Raw genomic sequence first — 21,629 nt, 5'->3', positions numbered from 1 at the left:
TGCTCAAGAGAAGGATTTGGGGCTGGTAAATGCCTCTAAGGATGTTGATTCAAAGTATCAGGTCTCAGCTAATGGTACTCATTTGGTGCACAGGCGGATTTGTGTGCCCAAGGATGAGGAGTTGAGGCAGGAGATCCTGAGGGAGGCTCATGCGAGCATGTTCTCTATTCATCCAGGGGCGATTAATATGTACCATGATCTCAAGAAGTACTATCACTGGGTCGGGATGAAGAAGGATGTAGCTAGTTGGGTCGCGAGGTGCGGTGTTTGTCAGCTAGTGAAGGCTGAGCATCAGGTTCCAGGCGGTGGCTAAAGAGTCTGCCCATTCCAGAGTGGAAGTGGGATATGATCACGATTGACTTTGTGGTAGGATTGCCAGTGTCTCGGACCTTTGATGCTATTTGGGTCATTGTGGACCGGTTGACTAAGTCGGCACATTTTGTGAATCACTTGTTAAGGTGAGTGCGTGACCATGAGCTTATCTAAGCGATGTGGTTTTATGACTTGTTTTGTATGATGATGTGTAAATGTGGTGAAAGTGTTATTGGTTGTTCAGTTTAATGGTTGGTTTGTTATACTTTATTTGTAGTTGTACTCTTGATTTGCTTGTGTGTATAGCTCGTAGATGGGAGGACCGCCTCACTGGGTATTTTTGGTAATACTCACGCATCTCATTATGTTTGTGGTGCAGGTAGAGGCAAAGTGTGACCGTGGGATCATGGCAATGAAAAGGAGGATGTTCTAGGGTCTTTGTTGTATGCTTTGGTTTCTGCTAGGTTGTTAGAATTGGAATGTTGATGTTAAAACCATGGTTCAAGTTGCTAGCATTTTGGTTTATGATTCTGGTAATTATTGGTTTATTATTATTGGTATTATCGGCTGCTTAATTTGTGTTTTGGGTTTCCGGATATTTAAATAAATATTTTGGGTTATTTATTTATTATTTATTATTATTATTTAGTTATTATTTATTATTAAAAAAACGGGTCGGGTCGTTTCAGTTTGGTATCAGAGCCCTTACAGTTCTAGGTATGGATTGACTGCGTTTATGTTGTTGATGTTTGGATTTGCATGCCTTTGATTGATTATGTGAGTTAGTCAATTGTGTGTGGCATGAAGTCCTAGAACATCTCTTCGAGCCTTCAATGAGATTCCACGGTATGTTATGTTTCTTTGTGTGGTTTTAGCCTCTGATCTTGGAAGAGCAGTGGTTAAAGGTGTTTGAGTTGTTGGTCGTGGACGTGGGCGTGGTCGTGGATGTGGTCGGACAGGTTCCCGAGGCCAGTGAGTGTATGGTCCAGAGTTGCACGAGGAGGTACGTCAGAGGGTCGCAAGCGTATTAGGAAGGACTAGAGGAGATTAGCTAGTGAGCGTGCTGGAAACCCTTAAGCTTTATTTTTTGAAAATTTTTGAGAGAGAGAGAGAGAGAGAGAGAGAGAGAGAGAGAGAGAGAGAGAGAGAGAGAGAGAGAGAGAGACCTAGAGAGCTTTTGGAGAGACAAGTCAACAACTCAGCCTTCTTGAGAGAAGTTTCTAAAATCCTTTGTTTTCTCTGTTGATTCTTTTATGATATATGTTTTATTCATTATGATTGTTTCTTTCACCATGTCAAAGTAGATCTCTTGTTAGGTTCAAGGTTTTCAGAGGGTTTTTATGGTCTATTAGATCTATTGATTATTTAGGATTTATTATCTTCTATGATCTTCATCTTTGGTTGTTCTTCATATTAATTCTTGATTGATCACATAGAATTAATAACCTAGGAAAATAAATTGATATGAGAATAAAATTGATTTTCAAACAAAAAATTTTGATGAGCAAAATTACTTTTTGCAAAGAGATTTGATTTACTAATTTTGTCAACAAACTAAATTTGATTTTAAAACTGGTTTTTTAACTTTAATTTACAAAGAGATTTAGATTTTTGAGTTTTAAAACTTAGATAATATATGCGGTGAGAATTGATTTATTTTACAATAAGGTTTAGAGTTTTAAATCTTATTTTAATTGATTGAATCCTAATTTATTAATTGATTTGATATCCTATAATTTTCTAGAAAAGTTTCCTAGACCTAGTATTTTAATTTCTTGAATTGACACATCTTTAATTTAATATTTTGCATTGCTATTTTCAATTCAAATACTTTTATTTAGTGTAATAATAAAACTCTATAATTTATAGTGTGATCTTGAGTTTTTGTCGATTCGACCTCCAAATACTACAACTGCAAAATTGTTAATACCTTTAGGATATTACAATTTGAGCTTATCAGCTCGTATGGCAGATAGTATCAGGTTCGGATTCATTTTGGGTCGCCTGGATAAATATAGTGGCACAAGCATGCGTTATAGTGAATATTTTTTGCAGTGAACATTTTAACAAGTTAAGTTGATTTTTACACAATAATAATTGTTTTTGACATATTTTTGTAGTTACGGATACATCTAAATTTGTAATAATAGTCTCATTTACTCAAACCAAACAAATTTTGGCCAACAACAAAGTGTGAAATGTGGATATCAAATATGCACGTTGTCACTTCCCCCCTCACATGTGTAACAGTATTTCTTTACTCTCTCTATATATGCCTCAAATGTGGATTCCATATACACTGTTCCTCGACATCTTCTTTTCATTATATATATATATATATCTTTCATAAGTTATTTAATTAGATATCTTATAACTTTTATTATTAGTCCATGGAGGGATCGTCGTCCAAAGGTTTGAGAAAAGGTGCATGGACTCCCGAAGAAGATAGTCTTTTGAGGCAATGCATTAATAAGTATGGGGAAGGCAAATGGCATCAAGTTCCTTTACGTGCTGGTATATTATACTATATACATATACTACTAAGTTCAAATATATTCGTAAACACGTATAGATTTTATACGCTTTAGACAATCATTTTTTCCAAAATTCAGATTCAGAGTAAAGCGTGTAATAAAGAGTACAGTGAGAAGTATTCTTAACATTTCTTTTCTCGTTCCTCATGTTTATTACGACGAGTAAAATAAACTAAGTCTTTTTCGTTTTCAAGATTTTGACTGTAATACTATGCAGAATTAAATCTATGATGTTGTTAACCAACGTGCCAGTTCAAATCTTGATAAAAAAATTGGTAACATTTCTATGTGTGTAACAAATCTTGATCCATTTTTATTCATTACTGTTTAAGATTCTTTTTGATAAAATTTAATGTAATTGCAGTAAGTACACTTTATAAATTTTACTTTTATATTAACAAGTATATACTTAGTAGATTTTATCTCGATTATGGGTTATCTAGGGTTAAACCGATGCAGGAAGAGCTGCAGATTAAGATGGGTGAACTATTTGAATCCGAATATCAACAGAGGAGAATTTACTTCTGCTGAAGTTGATCTTCTCCTTCGCCTTCATAAGCTTCTAGGAAACAGGTTTATATTGTTAATCAGATATAAATTTAAATTATTTAGACATTGTAATGATCAAATACTACTAAATCATATATACACAAATATATCATTCATATATATACATGCTTAGGTGGTCACTGATTGCTGGTAGATTGCCTGGTCGGACCGCTAATGATGTCAAGAATTACTGGAACACCAATTTGGCTAAGAAGAAAGAACCGTATTGTACGAGCATAATGAGAAATAAAGAAGGAACTTGTTCAGCTACGGCACCGGCTCACAAACACAATGTTATAAGGCCTCGACCTCGATACTTCTCCAACAACAATGGGTGGAGCTCGGTCAACAATCGGTCAGAAATTAGCATTGGCGAAGTAAGCACAAAATATGGTAGTATCACAAGTAACAAAGATGACAAGAAATGTGATTTCGTCGACAATCAAATAGATGGAGAGAGTATGCGGGGGAAGAGATTGCTGGAAGTGAACCAAGAGGCGGATGCAGTGGGTAATGTAGGTATTACAATCAATGAGGGAGACAGTTCTTCGATCGATTCAATGGCTTCCACGTTTGAAAATCTTGGGAGTTTGTAATTGTTCAATGCAGATACTGCAGAGGTGGTTTAGGTTATTACTCAGTGATTATCTTGGGTTTGCTTTGAGGTGTTATTATTTAACATTTTTATTTGGTAATACATGCAGTTTACTTAACCAAATCAAGACTTGTTTTGACACTTACAACGGCTATACGGTAAAATGGCAAAAGAGATCGGATGCATTGAAAATCAAAATCAAGAGTATTCTAAGACCATTTTGTTTGGTGAATCTATTTTTTTCTTTTCTTTTTGAACGAAACGGTGAATCTATTTCTTTTGTTCTTCTTTTGTTTGGTTTTCATTTCATTTGGCTATATGTACTACGTGCATCTGATTTTACTCTTCTTCCTCCCAATTAAACGATGACAACACTCTAGTTATATAAGTTCTTAACTATTTACATCAAAAAAGTAAAAGTAGAAAAAGATATAAAAGTGATTAATTGAGAAATTTAAACATGTCGTTAAAAATCACACGACATCACCAGTGCAGAGAAATTCAACCTTTTTTATTTTTAGGCTGAATGGAATGAATTTTTAAATTGGTTTTTAGCTCTTTGGTTTTGAGATTTTAGTTTTTGGTTTTTTCCTAAAAAGTTTAAAACATTTATAAAAGTAACAATGAAAATTGAAAAATAAAAGAAAAACAATCATGATTAGAAAAACCACTATAAGATAGTTTTGGGGTTTTTTTTTTTTTTTGTAAATGGGTAAAATCTGCCAAAACCTAGATTCCCTATTTTATAAGGAAATCAATTTTATAAAATCTTAAATGGCAATAAATTTTTAGAAAAACTAAAACCTAAATCTATTTATATTTATTTATTTAAAATTGCAGTCTTAAAAACAAATCCGCTAAATATTAGTAGAGAAGTACTCTCACAAAAAACTGAGATGTTGTACTCACAGAGCTCATGTACTTTTTTTAATAAATGCCCTTTACTTCTGATTATTATTTACAGAAATATGTCATTGAAATATTACGAGCCAATACTTTTGATTATTATTTTTTTAAATAGAAAGATTTAATCAACTATTAAATCCAAAAATCTATTTAATTATCATTTTCATAACCTATTTAATTATTAAAAGTAAATTACATTTCATAAACAAAAAAAAATATATTCATTTATTTACCACTTTTATCATTTTTCTCAATACTTTTTTAAATTTAGGATTAGTTTAAATTAAATTGATTAGCCTAAAAATATTGCTTTATCTATTTAATGGTAAATTGATATAATTAATAATGTGAAACATAAAATATGTGAATTTGATTTTTAGAAACACAAAAAGACACCAACACTTACTACACGACCTTAAAATTCTTTTCCAAGTTCAAATATTTCACTGGTGAAACATATTTTACAAAAAAAAAAATGCAAATCTGAATAAACGAAAAAAAAACTTTACTTATATATTTTGTTTAATACAAACAAATCTTAAATCTCAGATAATAATTTTACTCATAATATTTTATCATAATATTTTATTTATTTTTCATAATATTTTGGTACCTAGTAACTATACATATGCGACACAATTTTAAACGATTAATTTTTTTAAGAAAATTGAAAGAAAGGATAGGACATACTATATACAACAAATATAATCAGATACTATATTCTTTTTCTAGTTTTCATTATATAATAAAAATAAAATTGTATAAATAGATTAATATTGTATTTTTCTTAGAAACTAAACCAATAACTCAAATCTTAAACCCTAAACTCTCAACATAAAACCAGTGTAGTTTCGTAGTTTATTAGAATATGCTATGAATAAACATGTAATGATCAAAAATATAATATATAGTAACATTTCTTTTGTGTGTTTATGTGTACAGACGTCTTTTCACTTAAATCAATGTAACAATACCACTAGTATTTTTTTTTTCCGATAAAAAGAAACTTAAACTATATATGTTATAAAGCAAAACATTAAATTCATTTTTATTTATATTACGAGATTGAATTAGTTTATATAAATAAATTGAAGAAAAACCTATCAGAAGAGGAACTAGTTTATGAGAGCACAAGAAAAAATAGGAAAAAAAAATAGCATGTGAAATAGTGTGTAGTAGACACCACTTTTGTTAAATAAACTACTGTGTATATGACAAGTAGACCGCATATAATTATCAAACTACTCTATTTATAATCAAGTAATATATTTTCGGGTAATATTAGTAGATAGCATAAATATAGAGTAAAATAAACAAAATACCACAACAACATTTTTTTTAAGGAAAATACCATAGGACCCACGTTTTTTTTGAAGTGAAAAGACATAATTACCCTATTTTGTTTTATTGTTAGATTAGAAAGAATAAATAATTCATGAGATTTTTTTAAATAACATGTTATATTAAACTAAAAAACATTCAATATATAAAAATATCGTGGTATATTAAACACTAACATGTTAAAAAGAGAAATTAACTAATATTGCATGTAATTCGAATAAATAGCCTGTTCCAAAAAATAATAGCAGAAGTTTCAAGGTGAGTGGATAAGAGAAGAGAGAGAGAGTGAGTGAGAGAGAAAGAAAAAGAGAAATAAAATGATAGATGTTTCAAGGTGAGTGGGCATGAGGGAAGAGAATGCATGAGGGAAGAGAGAGTATGTGAAACAAAAAATGACATGATATTTTAAAAAATAACATGTAATATATGAAATGGATATAATTGTAATTGTGATTGAAGAGAGAGAACACCCTCTGACAGTACTGTACATTTTGTGGTAGTTTCTTAATTATGTTCTGATCTTGTGCTATCTACTGCATATTCCCTATATTTTCAATATACAAACTATCTTAGTTCAAAACATGGCCAGTTAGCCTATTTCTTAGGGGCTACTGTTTTTCTTTGTTTTTATCATGTTGGATTTATATGTGTGCATGAGTGTGAGCCTGTGAGGTATAGAGTGTGGCCCCAACCTATATAACCTAGATGGGTTAATGAGCTTATGTATAGCCTACGGTCCTATGTAATTATTTCTGGTAGAGTATCTTAGCGTGCAGTGTTCATTATAAGTTAGATCCAAATGTGTATATATACGGAAACAGTCATTTTAATTCTTCAGAAATTTACACCAAAATCAATTCTGTACTTCTGTAGTAGATACTCCAGCTTTTTGCTCTACTTTTAAGTTTTAAGCAAGTTAGTTTTACTTTCATCCCTCCTTAACCAATTGTAAGGCTGATTCAATTGCTACGAATGCCTTTATGGCTGTTGTAAGCGCTACCAATTCGCCAAGTTATCAATGAATTCCATTTTTTCTTTTTGGTTTTGGTTCGGTATATATCAGATTGGACTCATCAGTTTTTATAATCTCGTTAAGAATTTCGTTTTGGAATATATCAGATTCGAGTCATCAGTTTTTATAGTTTCTCTGGTTTCTGAAAAATAAAGTTTAAGAAATTCTTTATTTGCTAAATAAATAAAGAAATCTATTCTATTTCTACATGGATATAAGTTATCTGAAAAACTGTCGATCAAAATATCTAAATCGTATATTTATATATACCACTAGACTACACCCACATATACGCAGGTTTTCATTTGAAATTCATTTATAACCCATGTAAAAGAAATTAAAAACTAAAAGTTAAAAACTAATTAAACTGTCTAAAAATTTAGCACTAAGTTATTTCAAACACAGCAAATATGCATACGAATACGTTAAAAATATCATTACTGATTGCTTTCAAACATCGAGCTCGTTAGCTGCGGTTATGGCTCAAATGCTATCTCACAGGGCCACACATGTTTGGGTTACGGAGGCTGATTCATTTGATACTGTCACAAAAAAAATGTTTTTGTGATAGAGGCTGATTCAAATGATATTATCCTTGATCATCTGAATCATTTTTGGTGATATTTCTTACAATTCCTCATTTTTCACACGCGGTTAACAGTATATTTAAAAAAAAAAATTAAATTCTATAATGTGAATTTATAAATCATTAATTGAATAAATCTTTGAGAGTAGAATCAAATTTGGGGAAAGAAAAATAATTATGACCTTTAGAGAGTTAAAAAAAAAATAAGGAAAGAAATGTTTTTGTTGATACTGTATTTTAATTTGGTTTACCACCAAACCCTAGTGTGCTGGGAAGTGGGAACGTTCAAACCCTAAAATCACCCAGTCAATCACCTTTGTTGACGTGGCTTGCTCCTTTCACAAAACAAAAATAAAATCTATTGGATTTGATACCATTTCAGACGTCGCCATATTGGAAGATATACATACTTCAGACGTCGCGATATAGCCACAAACGTGGTCAAGCATTATCTGTATCCAAAAAAATTATATTCATTATTAATAATTTTAATTTATTTAAATTTTAAATTCAATATGATATCGGTGAATAGTGCCTCCGATTGGATCGACGTACCATTACTTCACTAGGGTTGTTGTTGGATTTTAGCACTGATGCTAGTAGGCAGGGCCACTGTGATCAAGGGTGGTGTGTTGACAAACATGTCCAATTGCAGAAGACAACTAAAGAGATAGAACTACGAACAACTACAGTACGACCAGATTAAGACTGGTGCCTTATGCATGTATTTAATTTAAATAACAAATTAAATTGATGTATATGAAAAGAAGCAGTTATTCGAATTATATACTCCTGTTAGGTTAATATATAAAGACATGATTTGATTCCACAATGATATAACTTTTAATATGAAGAGGAAAGTGGCAGAAAATTGTAATTATAATTAGGGTGATCCAAATTCGGTGGGCATAAGTACACTGATCCAGAGATTAACATAAGGAAAACATCCACATGCTTCTCACAAAATGCAAATTGGCCTAAATATTTCGGAAACATGATAAACAAAAACTCTCACATTTCCTAAATATCTTTGAAAAATCCTTTTTTTTCCTGGGTTTTGAAACCCTAACATTTCAATAAATGGTAAAATAACCCGTAGTACTAATAAATCTGCACATATATATATATATATATATATATATATATATATATATCATCCAAAATCTATCATTTATAAAAAAAATTACTCCAAAATTGAATCAAGCCTAAACTCAGACCGAAATAAAATTGAGATCTAGTCTGAACTTGTTTTCCTGAATATGAAATCAATTGTCCAAATCGATAATTTGAAATAATTTACGTAAAAAAACTTTCTAATGGTAACCAAACCAATTTACTATATATATCTCTCCTAGGAGTTGAATCATGATTTCATACAAGCTCTTTGGTCATTTAAAAAAATGTTGAAATGGCGAACTAGAATTTAGGAAGAAAAAATCTTAAATCAAAATGTTTTATTTATTAATATTATATAATATTATGATGTGTATGATTTTTAAGTTGAGTATAATTAATGATACTAATTAAGGGTTATTTAATTTTTAATAAAAAATAAGGGTTGAAAATACCACAAAAAAAGTCGAGGGTTTTCTAAATGTTTTTAGTAAAGGTAAGAATATCTTTATTCATTTTTTACAAATTTCCAATAAAAGGCCCAAAAAAATTTAAATACTACTCGTTTACAAGAAAAAGTATATTTTTAATTCAAAAGCTATTTATAAAAGAGAAATTGTTAGAAATATTTTTCTATAGATAGTTTTTTTCAAAAATATATTTTTTACCATTTTCATTTTGTCCTTTTTTACATAATTACAAAGTATTTAATTAACTTTTAGAATTTAAATTTATTTTTTCTATTTTACATTTATCCTACAGTTTTAAGTGGGTAGAGTTTAGTACGTGGAGTTTGGGACGTAAAATTTAGTTATTTTGAATATATAAAAAAGTGTCATTGAAAATGGACAAAAAGAGAAGCTATAGAAAAAAATATATTTTTTTTTGCAAATGCCCCGCATTATAAAATCACCGTAATAATTCTTCAGAGTGAATGTAACAGTGAAATAGCTTATTGACTCTATTTTCTAATGGTTCTAAAACATGACACTGTTTCGATTTATGCGCTTAAAATGAATCATCTTTTCGTCTAAATCTACAGAACAGATTTTCTTTAATTGGACACTATTATTAAAATTATAATTATTAAAATTATAACTATCAAGCTAAAATAATTCATATCCAACAATTGTTTTTGTTTCTGTTTGGTTAAGCTAAATACTGGTTTTCCATATTTTTTAAATAAAAATAAGAAAAACAATTTTTTACATGAAGTATAGAGGAATGCATGGTCACACATGCTAAGTAAATGTATTATATGATCACGTGCATAAACAGTTAACCAAATATTGTCATTTAATTTTTATGTTTTTCTTCTTTTAGTACTTCCTCTGTTTTGCAAAAGATGTCATTCTTGAGTTTTATGGTTGTTTTTTCAAAGAGTGTTATTCTACATTTACAATATATTTTTTACACTAAATTACTTAACTCTACCATTAATCTAAATTCAATTAGACAATTAATCATTTAGTTTTGTCTCTTGAAAGTAATCTAGTGTTTATATTAACGCCTTAAGCCAATGCCGACTACAAGCTTTGTATGAGACTCTTTAACCTCTGTGGCTATGAGTTTCATATGAGCGAGGACCCGCCAGCTATGTTATGGCTTTGGTTACTTCTTACTAGGATTAACCTTAGAACAACCTTATCCCCTAATCCCCTACAACCGCCATTAGTGTGTAAGCTCGGGTTTGTCTATAACATTCGCGTCCCAATTAATGGGTTTTTGGGATGGGTGTTGATAGACACCAAGGGTGGTGTCGGTCGACACCAACAATTTTTGGTTCGACAAGTTTGATTTAATTATCGATTTAGATCGGTTTGGTTTAAGAAAACCTTATAGCTCCATTGTACCTGCAAATTAAAGAAGAAACTCGCAGTAAATTGTTCTTTGAATGAGAAAAACGAAAATAAACTATAAGACTCAAAATTTCTAAAACAAACTACAAGAAAACGAGCAACACCTAATCCTATAGCTAACAAACTCGAAATAATCAAACCCTAATTGCAGTCTAATTTCGAACAACACCAAACTAAATCCTAAACGATCTAGACACAAACGAACCAACAAAAAACAAAACCCTAAAACTAACAAACGAATTTTAAGAAACAAAAACGAGATTAGGGTTTTCTGAATCGCTTAGCCTTGGCACAGAGTTGGCTCTGATACCACATAATACGATATCCCTTGGACTAGGACTCTGATGAAAGGCTGTAGACTAATGACCGGTGATGAGATTCGATGGTGATGGTGATGATGCGGAAGTGGCAAATACGATGGAGGTGGTGATGCGTGATCGTTAATGTAGATGGAAAGGGTGGTGTTTGAATGATAGAACAATGGTTCGATGGAGATAGATTGTTTAGATGGTGAGATGGATTGTAACAAGTGAAGAGTTTCTGAATCACAAAGTGTATAGAAACCCAGAAATCAAGAACGCATTCAAGAATTCAAATTGAGGAAAAAGTTTGACAATACTTGTTCTTACAACTTCTTCGCTAAAGACAAAGAGGCGTAGCTGTGGGTTTTATAATTAACCCTAGGTTCGACACTCCAAACAGCAGGAAGTTAAAAATAAAACAACAAAACGTTTTAAGGAAATAAGAAAATAACAAAACGTCTAGGTGACATGTAGTAGTACAGAAGTTACTTGTACTAGCACAGAAGTACATTATTCCCCATTGGTAATGACTTCTAGATAACTCGACGTAATGATCCATTTGCCTCATCAAATACCATGCTGAGAAAACCCATTGGGACAAAACTCAGCTATGGGAAAAAGAGTACAAACTTCACACCTAAGTTACCTAGTCCTCATTACCGGGTGAAGTCTTCAAGGTGGATATGTTGAAGACTTGGATCATTGGTAGTTTGAATGACCCGTCAACTATGAGTGAATGTGCTTCCTTGGCCATCTCCTTAGCTCTTGACCGAGTGATCCTTCCCACCATCTCCGGTTTCTCTGCAGCTTTTGGCTCCATGCTTGCCACAATCATATCAACCACTATGGACGCTAAGGTTTTGGGGTTCGAGAGCATTAAAGACGCCTACACCAAGAGAAAATGGAAATAGCCACATCTTGAAGCCATCTTCACTGACCCCATTGTCTTTGTTAGGCTGTAATGCCTATCAATCTCATCCAAATCGTCCAATGGGTCTCCCATTGGCAGCCCATGAAACTTGTTACTCTGGATCATCTGGATGAGACTACTCTTGATATCAAAGTTGTTGTTTTTAACAGCAGAAGGCAAAATACCATGCCTTTGAGTGTGAGTAGATGGAGAATCTTCAGCTCCAATATTGGTCCACTCTTGAAGGGTAGGTGGACCGTTTTGCTGATTCATTTCCTCCTCAAGTGGTGGCTGTAATGGTGGCTAAACTTGTTGTTGTCAGAGTAGCCGAGGTCTATCAATATTGTCGATGAAAGGACTTAGGTGTTGGCTACCTTTGGATCGTGTTTGCATGCAAAAACAAGTATCTGAGCAGGTCCTCGATGGTCAACTCGATCCAGGTGATCGAGTGACCGATCGGGTGGAAGCTCGGGTTGTACCTGAAATACAAAACATATAAGCATAAAAGGCAAACAAGTCAGTACCGAAATAAATAAATAAAAAGAACTTGATCTAGCAAGTTTTGAAATTCTAAATGTAACACGAAACAACCAAATGGCAACGGCGCTAAATTGATAACATGATTTTCACCGAGGGTATCAATTCCATATGCAATTGTAGTACAAAGGATTTTCAATCCAAATTGTTATATGCTAACAGATAGAATGCTATCAACACTATGCAAGTCAAGCCAAGTAGTAGAGGAATTTTAACTAACAACCTAATGTGGACAGAAATAAAAAGAACAGAGCAAGCAATCGAGCACCGGATCGAGTAGGTGATTTGGTTACAAGAAACTAAGAAGAGAATGATGAACCACTCGAAGGTCCACACGATGCAAGTGATCGAGTACTTCATCGGGTGTGGGATCGAGTTATTGTAAAAATTGTAAACAATCTACGTACAAAAGCTGCTAAGGATGGGGTAACTATTAATAAGCATTCCTAATCAATCTATAATGTTTTACATGACTCAATCAATCTATTCCCTAGAAAATGGATCTCTAACCTTTGCTAATCCATTCTCATGGTAGAAACAATCAACCTTAATCACTTCCCTACCCAACTCTCGTTGGAGAAACATGACCAAGCAGGCAATAAGATCTGATCCACTAATGTCAATGAATTCCTTACTCATCTAATCTCTTAGGCTAAGTGAAAAAATCTCTGGTATTAGTTGGTTCAAGCTTTTCAACAGACATCTCTTGATGCGGAAACACCTAAGATATAGGGGGGTGTATTTAAACTATGATTTTATAGAATTCTATGGGATTTAGAAAATTTGGAATTTTGATAGATTTTAGGGAAGTTGATATGATTTATGGTGAAATTCTTTCAAATCCCAGCTAAAACCTTGAGATTTGGATTTCTGTATTTTTAACTAAACAAATCCTCTCAAATCTTCCAGAATCCCTAAAACTTATTAAAATCCAAATCGACAAACTGTTTTGAATAACAGTGGATTTTAGGATAGATTTTTAAATCATCAGTTCAATAACAATGGATTTCATGAGATTTTTTAAAATCAATGATTGAATAACATATGATTTGTAAATTTTGCACAAATCACTTAAAATGTTAAGTTGATTACACCCCCCATAGTCTCAACCTCTTAGTCTGAAACTAGCATTAAGAAAACTAAACCAGAAGGGAATTTTTAAAAAGAATAAGTTGGAGTGTTTAAGGATCGATCCCACAGAGAGAGAGAGTTGTTGTTTAGAGAATCCGTTGGAAGAGATGTAAGTCTAGGACTCAATAAAAAAGAGGTTTTGATTGTCGCGGTCGTAAGTAAGCAAATAAATGAAATTAAAGCAAATAAAATAAATGAGAAAAGCGTTGGGCATCAAGAGAAATTGTAGGGGATCTATGATCTATCTATCTAAAAAGTTTAGGATTAGTTTGTTTATCTAAGACTCGGACTACGAAAGACAAATGAAACATTAACTTATAGATCACAAGCTAACCGTCTAAGATCCATATGCTGCGTTACTCAACTATCACAGGCAACGACGCATATATCAAAGCATTTAAAACAGGTTCGATTCTAATCAATGAAGTTTCATAGGTAAGTGGTATGTGCTTCCTATAACACGACACACATCTAAGCTATGTCAAGCACATATGTAAGTTTTTAGCGACGCACACACAATTTAGATCATAGTTATTTCATGAGGCTAACTTAAAGCATTAAGCTAAGACTCAGAATTAAAGTATATAATAAATAGAATATAAATCTAACAAACCCTAAAAATTGCCACCAAAACTAAGATCATCTCCCCCCCCCCCCCTCCCCCTTTTGCTTATCCCTTTAAACTCAACTAGAAAACTACTCTAACATGTTTAAGAGAATCACCAAAGCAAGATTTAAATAATTCATAAACATAAAAGAATAAATAGTAAGAATTAGGTTTAGAGATTACTTCTTAAAATCGAGTACAAGATGTAAAGACTTCTCCTTATGAACACTAGTGTATTAAACAAACAAAAGAAAGATAAAGAGTTGGTGGATCTTCAAAGCTTTGAGAGAGGGACGAGAGAGGCCAGCTGTTTGTGACTGCTTCTCTTCTGGTCGACTCCTAGGGGCTGTTTTGAGGCACTTTTAAGGCACACACTAAACCCTAGGTTTAGATAAGTATTTATAGGGTTTTGAAGGCTTAAAGTTTTGTAAAAGTAAAAACGTCTATTCTTGTGTGCAGTACAAGGAGGGGCATAGGAAGGTTCTAGACCGTCATGACTCCTCTGGACCGGACCGCTGTGAAAGTTGCTAATCGGGCATTAAAGTCCACTTGGCTTCAAACTTATCTTCTCGTTGGTTTAAGACACAATCTGGTAAATCGGGTATATCTTCCAATTGGCTGGACGAAATAACTTGATTCCACAACGAGGAGAAAAATGGCTCTTTCATCTTTCCACAGACACCAAGAACGTCAAAATGTTAGTTTTGGAAGTCCTTCAAAAGTGGCCCGTATTGTAAAGCTCTGAATCTGTCCTAAAACGTATTTTTCTTGTCTTTTTGTCATTTTTGCTATATAATCTGTAAAACTTTTTTGAAACCTAAAATACTTGATAATAGACATTAAAGCTTTGAATTCATGTCAAAATTTTCGTAAATGCATATAAAAACTATAGCTACATGGGTAAAATAATGATGTTATGCACATAAGGTGTCGAGCGACACCCACCACTGAAATCATAACTCTTCTTTATAAACTCAAATCGAAATATAATTTCTTTCAATTGTAAAATCTAAATCTTCTTTCTTTTTGATAAACTCAAACCGACATGTAATCTCGTTTAATTGTAAAACTATATTTTAACAAGTTTTTTGTAACTATATAATTTAAATATTGAGTTGTATTAGTTTGTTAATTTTGTTTGCTATATTGAGTGTTTAAAATTGCATAATTTTATTTTGATCTTTATTTTTATGACTTAACTGCGGCTACTACAGAACAATAATTTTTAACATAATATTAACTTAATCATCTTAAAAAGATACGTCTATATCTCTAATATTGACACGGTAATGAAATAATGTTTAAGCCGTGTTGCACTAAAGTAATGATATTTTAACTTTTTAAAAGTTTAAATTCTTTTAAAATAAGGAACTGGAATAAACCAAATAAAATTTATAAATTATTTAAATGCCTAATAAATCATGCTCTATGCTAATTTGTATTCGAAATCATTTTGGATGTCTAATAAATTATGCATTGTTAGCAAGATTATTAAAAATGATTTGGATTGGTTATATGCATGCATATTGGTTATTTAGGTATTTAAATTGCAATATCACACGTGCAAATTCGTTCGTTTGTTTTATGTCCAAAATTATAAGCTTGGCCCATTCACCTAAGTTACCTTTTTGTTAAAACCAGGCTATCGGCAAATTACTCTCACATTTATGGAATTGTTTCTTGGCTAAGGTTCTTTTTCATTTATCATAGGCAAACTGATTTCGAGCATATGCATAATTATTGTTATCGATAAAACGATTTACTTAACTGTCAATTAATTGATATGGGTAGTGATTCTGATAAAGAAAATATGGCTTCTTGATTGATTGATTGTTTGTATAAATTTTATGTTTACCCTACGGGTAATGTTTCTAAAGGTTTGTATGAGGCTATGTGAAAATACTCCTTGAGAGTCTACATATTTCGATGATCAAAAATTACGTAGGTGAATCCATGAATGTATCTTTGTACTAATCCTCTCCCCTTGGAAATCTGGGTGCATGCATGTTCTACCTTAAGGTGTAAGTGTATAGGTAGAACGCGAGACTATGGGATTGCTTAAAAGTAATTTGTGTTTACTAAATGATATAAGGTTTTAGATTTTGAGTATTTTTCGTTTGAACATTGGGGAAAATGTATATTTTAACCCAAATAATTTTGAAAGTGTATTTTTTATCTATACAATAAGATAGTGTATTTTTCAACCTGAACTATTAACAAAGTTCAAATAAACTATTTGAACTCTTATTAATATTGTCAAAATCTGTATTGACTAATTTAAATATTAGTCAACCGTAAAAAAATACTGACGAGGTATGATATGAACGTTTAGGATGTATGACTTAGATGATAACCAGTGAAAATTATAATTACAAAAATTACTCTTTAACAAAATATATATATTTTTTAACCAAATAATGTTATTTGCCCCTTTGCCTTTGAACATTATGCAACGGTACGGGAAGATTTCAATATTAATAAAAAATATTACATATATTTATGGTACCCTTTGACCTTTGGTTCATATATATCTATATACATATATAAATTTACATATACATTAGCCGACAAAAAAAAAACATATACATTATATATATATATATTCGTTATTATAAAAATGTACCAAATTTGTATTATGGTTGTTTGCCACGTTAAGAGTAAAAAACATAGGGGACCAATACATAGGACGAAGAGGTGATGAGTAAATGCGTCAGAATATTAGACATAGAATCGTTTGCTTGCTAGTTGCTACACTAGAGTACACCAGTATGTGGTGAAAAGTGTTGGAATGAAGTTGTTATCAATAAATAGTACCTGCTCTGCTCGTTTGCATATAAGACGTTTTTCTCATCAAAGCGGTAGGTTTTATTTTTTTTTTTGGGTCAAAAGCGGTAAGGTTGTATTGTGATATTATTGAGTCAGCATCGTACAAAAGTCCAAATTTTGGACATATCTTCATAATTTATACTTGCTGTCAATGATGTTTCTTTCAGATTTTTATAATTTTATTATGTTTCTTTCAGATTTTTATAATTTTATTATGTTTCCTATATTTATATTTTCTGTGGAGCTAATTATAGCATATGGAAATATTAGAAAACACAATATATTATATTTATGAATTTTTTATACATAAAATTACAAAATTCTTGGCCTTCTAACTGTATATGGCAATATTCAAAAACAATATGTTATGATTGTTTTCAGAGCATCAACCGACAAAATAAAGAATTTGGCCCTTTATTTTTTTATTCATGATTTGTTAAACTTTGTAGCTTAAAATTGAAATTATCCATTCACCTCTTGGAAGAGAAATACATAGCTTCAACAAGATTAGCTCTACTGAGTTTACCTAAGAATCTCTGATCAAATATTCTATAGTTCTTTTAAGTGATAGTCTGTGTACAGTTATTTTGCACCAAAAAAAAAAAAAAAAAAAAACTGTGTGCACAGTTATACACTTTGCACTATACATATTTCAAAGGTTTAACCACGCCGTTAACCGTACAGTTTTTTTTTTTTTTTTTGTTAAACCGTACAGTTAATTACAGTTTTAATATGTTTATGGTTATGCGGTTATGATTAGTTAACTTTCTGCAAAAGAAAAAAAATCTAATTTGTGGTTACGGTTACGGGGTTTAAACGTTTTAGTTACAGTTTATGAATGATTTGGTTATCGTTAGAAATACAGTTTGAGCTGTTTGATTTTTGGTCATGCCTAACTAGGAGGGGTGTACGTTAAATTTTGAAACAGTGAATTTTTTCTTATGGTTTTTAAGTTAACCCCATCCAAAAGATTATCAATATTTAATTTAAATGCAGGCAAAAAATATATTTAAATACTAGAATATATTAATCCAATAAAACTTATCACAAATGAATACACAAATAATCTAGGATAGAAAATATGCTCAATTATAAACGAATACACAAATTTTTTTTTTTTCATAATTTGATTGATTGAAAAAACAGAAGTGAACAGAAGGGTTCACTCCTAACCACTAGGGGTGAACCCAAGTACTTTCCATTATCTAAAAACACAGAAAACAATATAGAAGCAAAAACAACAATTGGATTTAAATAATTTAGCTAAATAATTAGTTTTCCTACCAAGTAGTGCATACATGAGTCATTGGGTGATGATTTTTGAGATTCGAGGATGAATCTGTTAGTGGAGGTTAATTGTAATACTCCGGTTTCAGGGACTTGCATAGAGGTTTTAAAAGATTGATTTGGAAATCTATTTCATAAAAATGTACTTATATTTTCGGTTAAAGGTCCTGAAATAACTCCACGATTAAATATGCTTAAACTGGAGCTTACATTGGGATAGTTACAGAATAGATGACCTTCCAGAAAATGATTATTGGAATTGTACGAGTGAGTACAAAACAGATGGAAGTATCATTTGGTGATATGTAGGGTTGGTAAACATGTTTTTAAAGTCTCTCGGGAATATAATATTTTGATACGTGTTGACATCTTATCAATAAAATTGACAAGGGTAACGATTTTGTTAATGAGTAACTTTGAAATCAAACTTTATATAGTAAGATAAAGTGAGGCTCTGTTAGTAGTACTAAGGGTTACTTTACCATTTATTGAAAAGTTAGGGTTTCAAAACCGGGAAAAAAACAAAGGTGAGGATTTTTTCAAAGATATTTAGAGCACCTCCACTGGGGAGGACTCACAGATTACTCTCAAATTTGGGGCCCAAATTTGATTAAAAGACCCAATTTTTAATCCAAAATGTTAAGTATCGGTTCTGTAGGAAGTATTTAGAGTAACCCATTAAGAACGATACGTGGCGATTGGTGATTGGTTCTCAGGTAAATATAAAACTGTTTTTTTTAATTCTTCGTTTTATTTTTCATTAATCGCGACTCTCTCTCTTTCTTCTCTCTCGGTCGTAACGGCGAAAGGAAAGGCGATTGGGAAATCGAACCGATTCACGTCGATTCCCATGAAGTTTCCGGCTAAAATCGGAGGTTTGTTGGTGGGGAAACGACGGTGCAGCAATCTGTTGGGAGAACGACACCGATGGCTTTACGATCGGCGACTCTTGCCTTTGACGCTTCGGTTCTCACAGAGAAACGACGGCGGAGGTATCTGTTGTGGGACAACGATGGTGGAGCTTTCTTCTGAAGGCTTGAAGGGGAGGGTTCGAACCACCGGCTAACAAATCGGAGATGAGAAGATTCGGCTTGTTATGTGTGATTTGTTGCATGTTTTTGTAATTAATCTCCGGTGGTATTTATTTGTTAGGGTTTGGGATTAAGTCGATAGATTGTTAGAATTGTTAATGTTTTCTGTTGATTGGACTTATTAGTAGAGGATTGGGAGATAAGTCAGATGTTAAATTGATTTTAAGATTTGGTTGTGGGATTTGGTGGATGAAGCATCTTGATGTGTATAAGAAACATGTTTGTTTAGTTGTTTGTGTGGTGTCTTCATCTTAGGGATTTGTAATGTAGTCTAGTTGTTTGTGTTAGTATATGTGAGTCGTCCGCATAATGCATGTTGTTGACTAAAACTTGTGTGGTGGCTTAACGAGTGGTAGTTTAGTGTTAAAAGAACATATTTGGTTTAGTATAAACATGCCATGCGCGCATTGGTGTTCGACGAAATGGATATGGATGAGATTTACATTGCGTTTTGCAGGTATTGGCAAAGCGTTGGTGAAAGAGAAAGAGAGAATCCGATGAAGACACCACTTCCTTACATTATCATCTTCGGTATGTCAACTCCATTCGTCATCTTAGCTATTGCTTTCGCTAATGGCTGGATCAAAGTTCCCATTCGTTGAGCCTTTTTCTTTTTTTGCTTCTTCTTCTTCACTTGTCATAGATATTGGTCGTGTGATGTTTATAACTATTTTGTGATGTCATAAATAAGTGTGTGATGTTTATGACTCTTTTGTCTTGTTTTGTGGGAGCTAATCATAAACGGGATACAGCGGTGGAATGGTAGTGTTGTGTTGTTGCAGTGGACACAGCGGTTGCAAGGTATCACTTGAAAAGGTATGGTTTAATGTTTTATGTTTGTATAAATTAGTTATATGTTCTGTATAAACAATTTGTGTGAAAAAGTGTCTAGTTTGAGTTTTCTGTTTAACTCTAACTTTGTTTGGGGTTGGTTTGAGATTGTGTTTGGTCAAGTGTTAAATAAATAAAAATCCTGTTTGTTGTATGCTTTGATGTGTGGTTTTGTGTCAGTTTGTTTTTAAGTCTAGTTTGGTATCAGTTTGGTGTGTGTGAAAAAGTGTCTAGTTTGAGTTTTCTGTTTAACTCTAACTTTGTTTGGGGTTGGTTTGAGATTGTGTTTGGTCATGTGTTTTATGTTTGAGTTTGGTGTGAGTTTGGTTTGTTTTTAAGTCTAGTTTGGTTTCAGTTTTTAAGTCTGGTTTGTTTTAAAGCTCAAGTGTTTTATGTATTCAAAACTCATTTCTTGTTTGGTGTGAGGTTTAGGGTAAATGATTATATTTAAATTTTGTATTGACTTTAACCATCAGCTTTTGGAATCAAATAACAGAAAGAGATTTACTGAAAAGTGATTTAGTTGTCCAGTCATAGAGATATACTGAAAATTATATCTCTTTTCTTCTAACCACTCATTACCTTTTTGGTCAATAACCTTTAGTTGTAAAACACACATCAGCCACACTCGATAAATATAAACATCATTGTTTAACACTTAACCTAAACTCTTAACAATATTTTCTCCAAAACTAAACACTCAGCCTATCCTTTTTGGTTTCACTTGTCTAAACAATGGATCCTAGCAACCCTTATCGTTTTTGGGATCAAAATTTTGTTGATCTTATGAATTCTCAAGAAAACTCCAACTGTTCCGTTAATCCTATTCCTCCAAATTCCACCCAATCCTCTCAGACTATTCAGTTTAGTAACCCATTCTCTTCTCAGCCTTTAAACATTAGCCCTCCATTCTCTTCACAGCCTCTTAACCAGACTCCAACATTTGAATCTGAAGATTGTTTCGAGGTTACGGCAGATGAGATTGATGAAGAATGAAGCAGAGGAATTAGGAAACAATGGAGTGCAGAAGAGGATGTCCATCTAATAAGTGCTTGGTTAAACACAAGCAAAGATCCAGTGGTGAGCAACGAGCAGAGAAAAAATAGTTTCTGGAAGAGGGTTGCAGACTATTACAAAGCTCATGCTGGAGGAACCGGTTCAAACACAAGAGGGACTACACAATGTAAGGCAAGGTGGAGTAAGATAAACAACCAAGTCAACAAGTTTGTTGGGTGTTATGCACAAGAGAGTACAAGAAGGAAAAGTGGAGAATCAGAAGATGATGTTTTGAGAATGGCGT

General features: G+C 32.3%; 1 pseudogene; it reads left to right on the top strand.

The window, feature by feature from the left end:
- The first annotated feature begins 2,702 nt into the window (after positions 1-2,702).
- Positions 2,703-13,580, top strand: LOC104789564 (transcription factor MYB114-like; annotated as a pseudogene).
- Positions 13,581-21,629: the final 8,049 nt, after the last annotated feature.

Source organism: Camelina sativa, chromosome 5 (assembly GCF_030686135.1).
Source record: "Camelina sativa cultivar CO46 ecotype springtype chromosome 5, ASM3068613v1".
Classification (NCBI taxonomy): Eukaryota; Viridiplantae; Streptophyta; class Magnoliopsida; order Brassicales; family Brassicaceae; genus Camelina; species Camelina sativa.
Note: the sequence above shows the minus strand (reverse complement) of the source record. Positions and strands in the feature narration are given on the sequence as shown.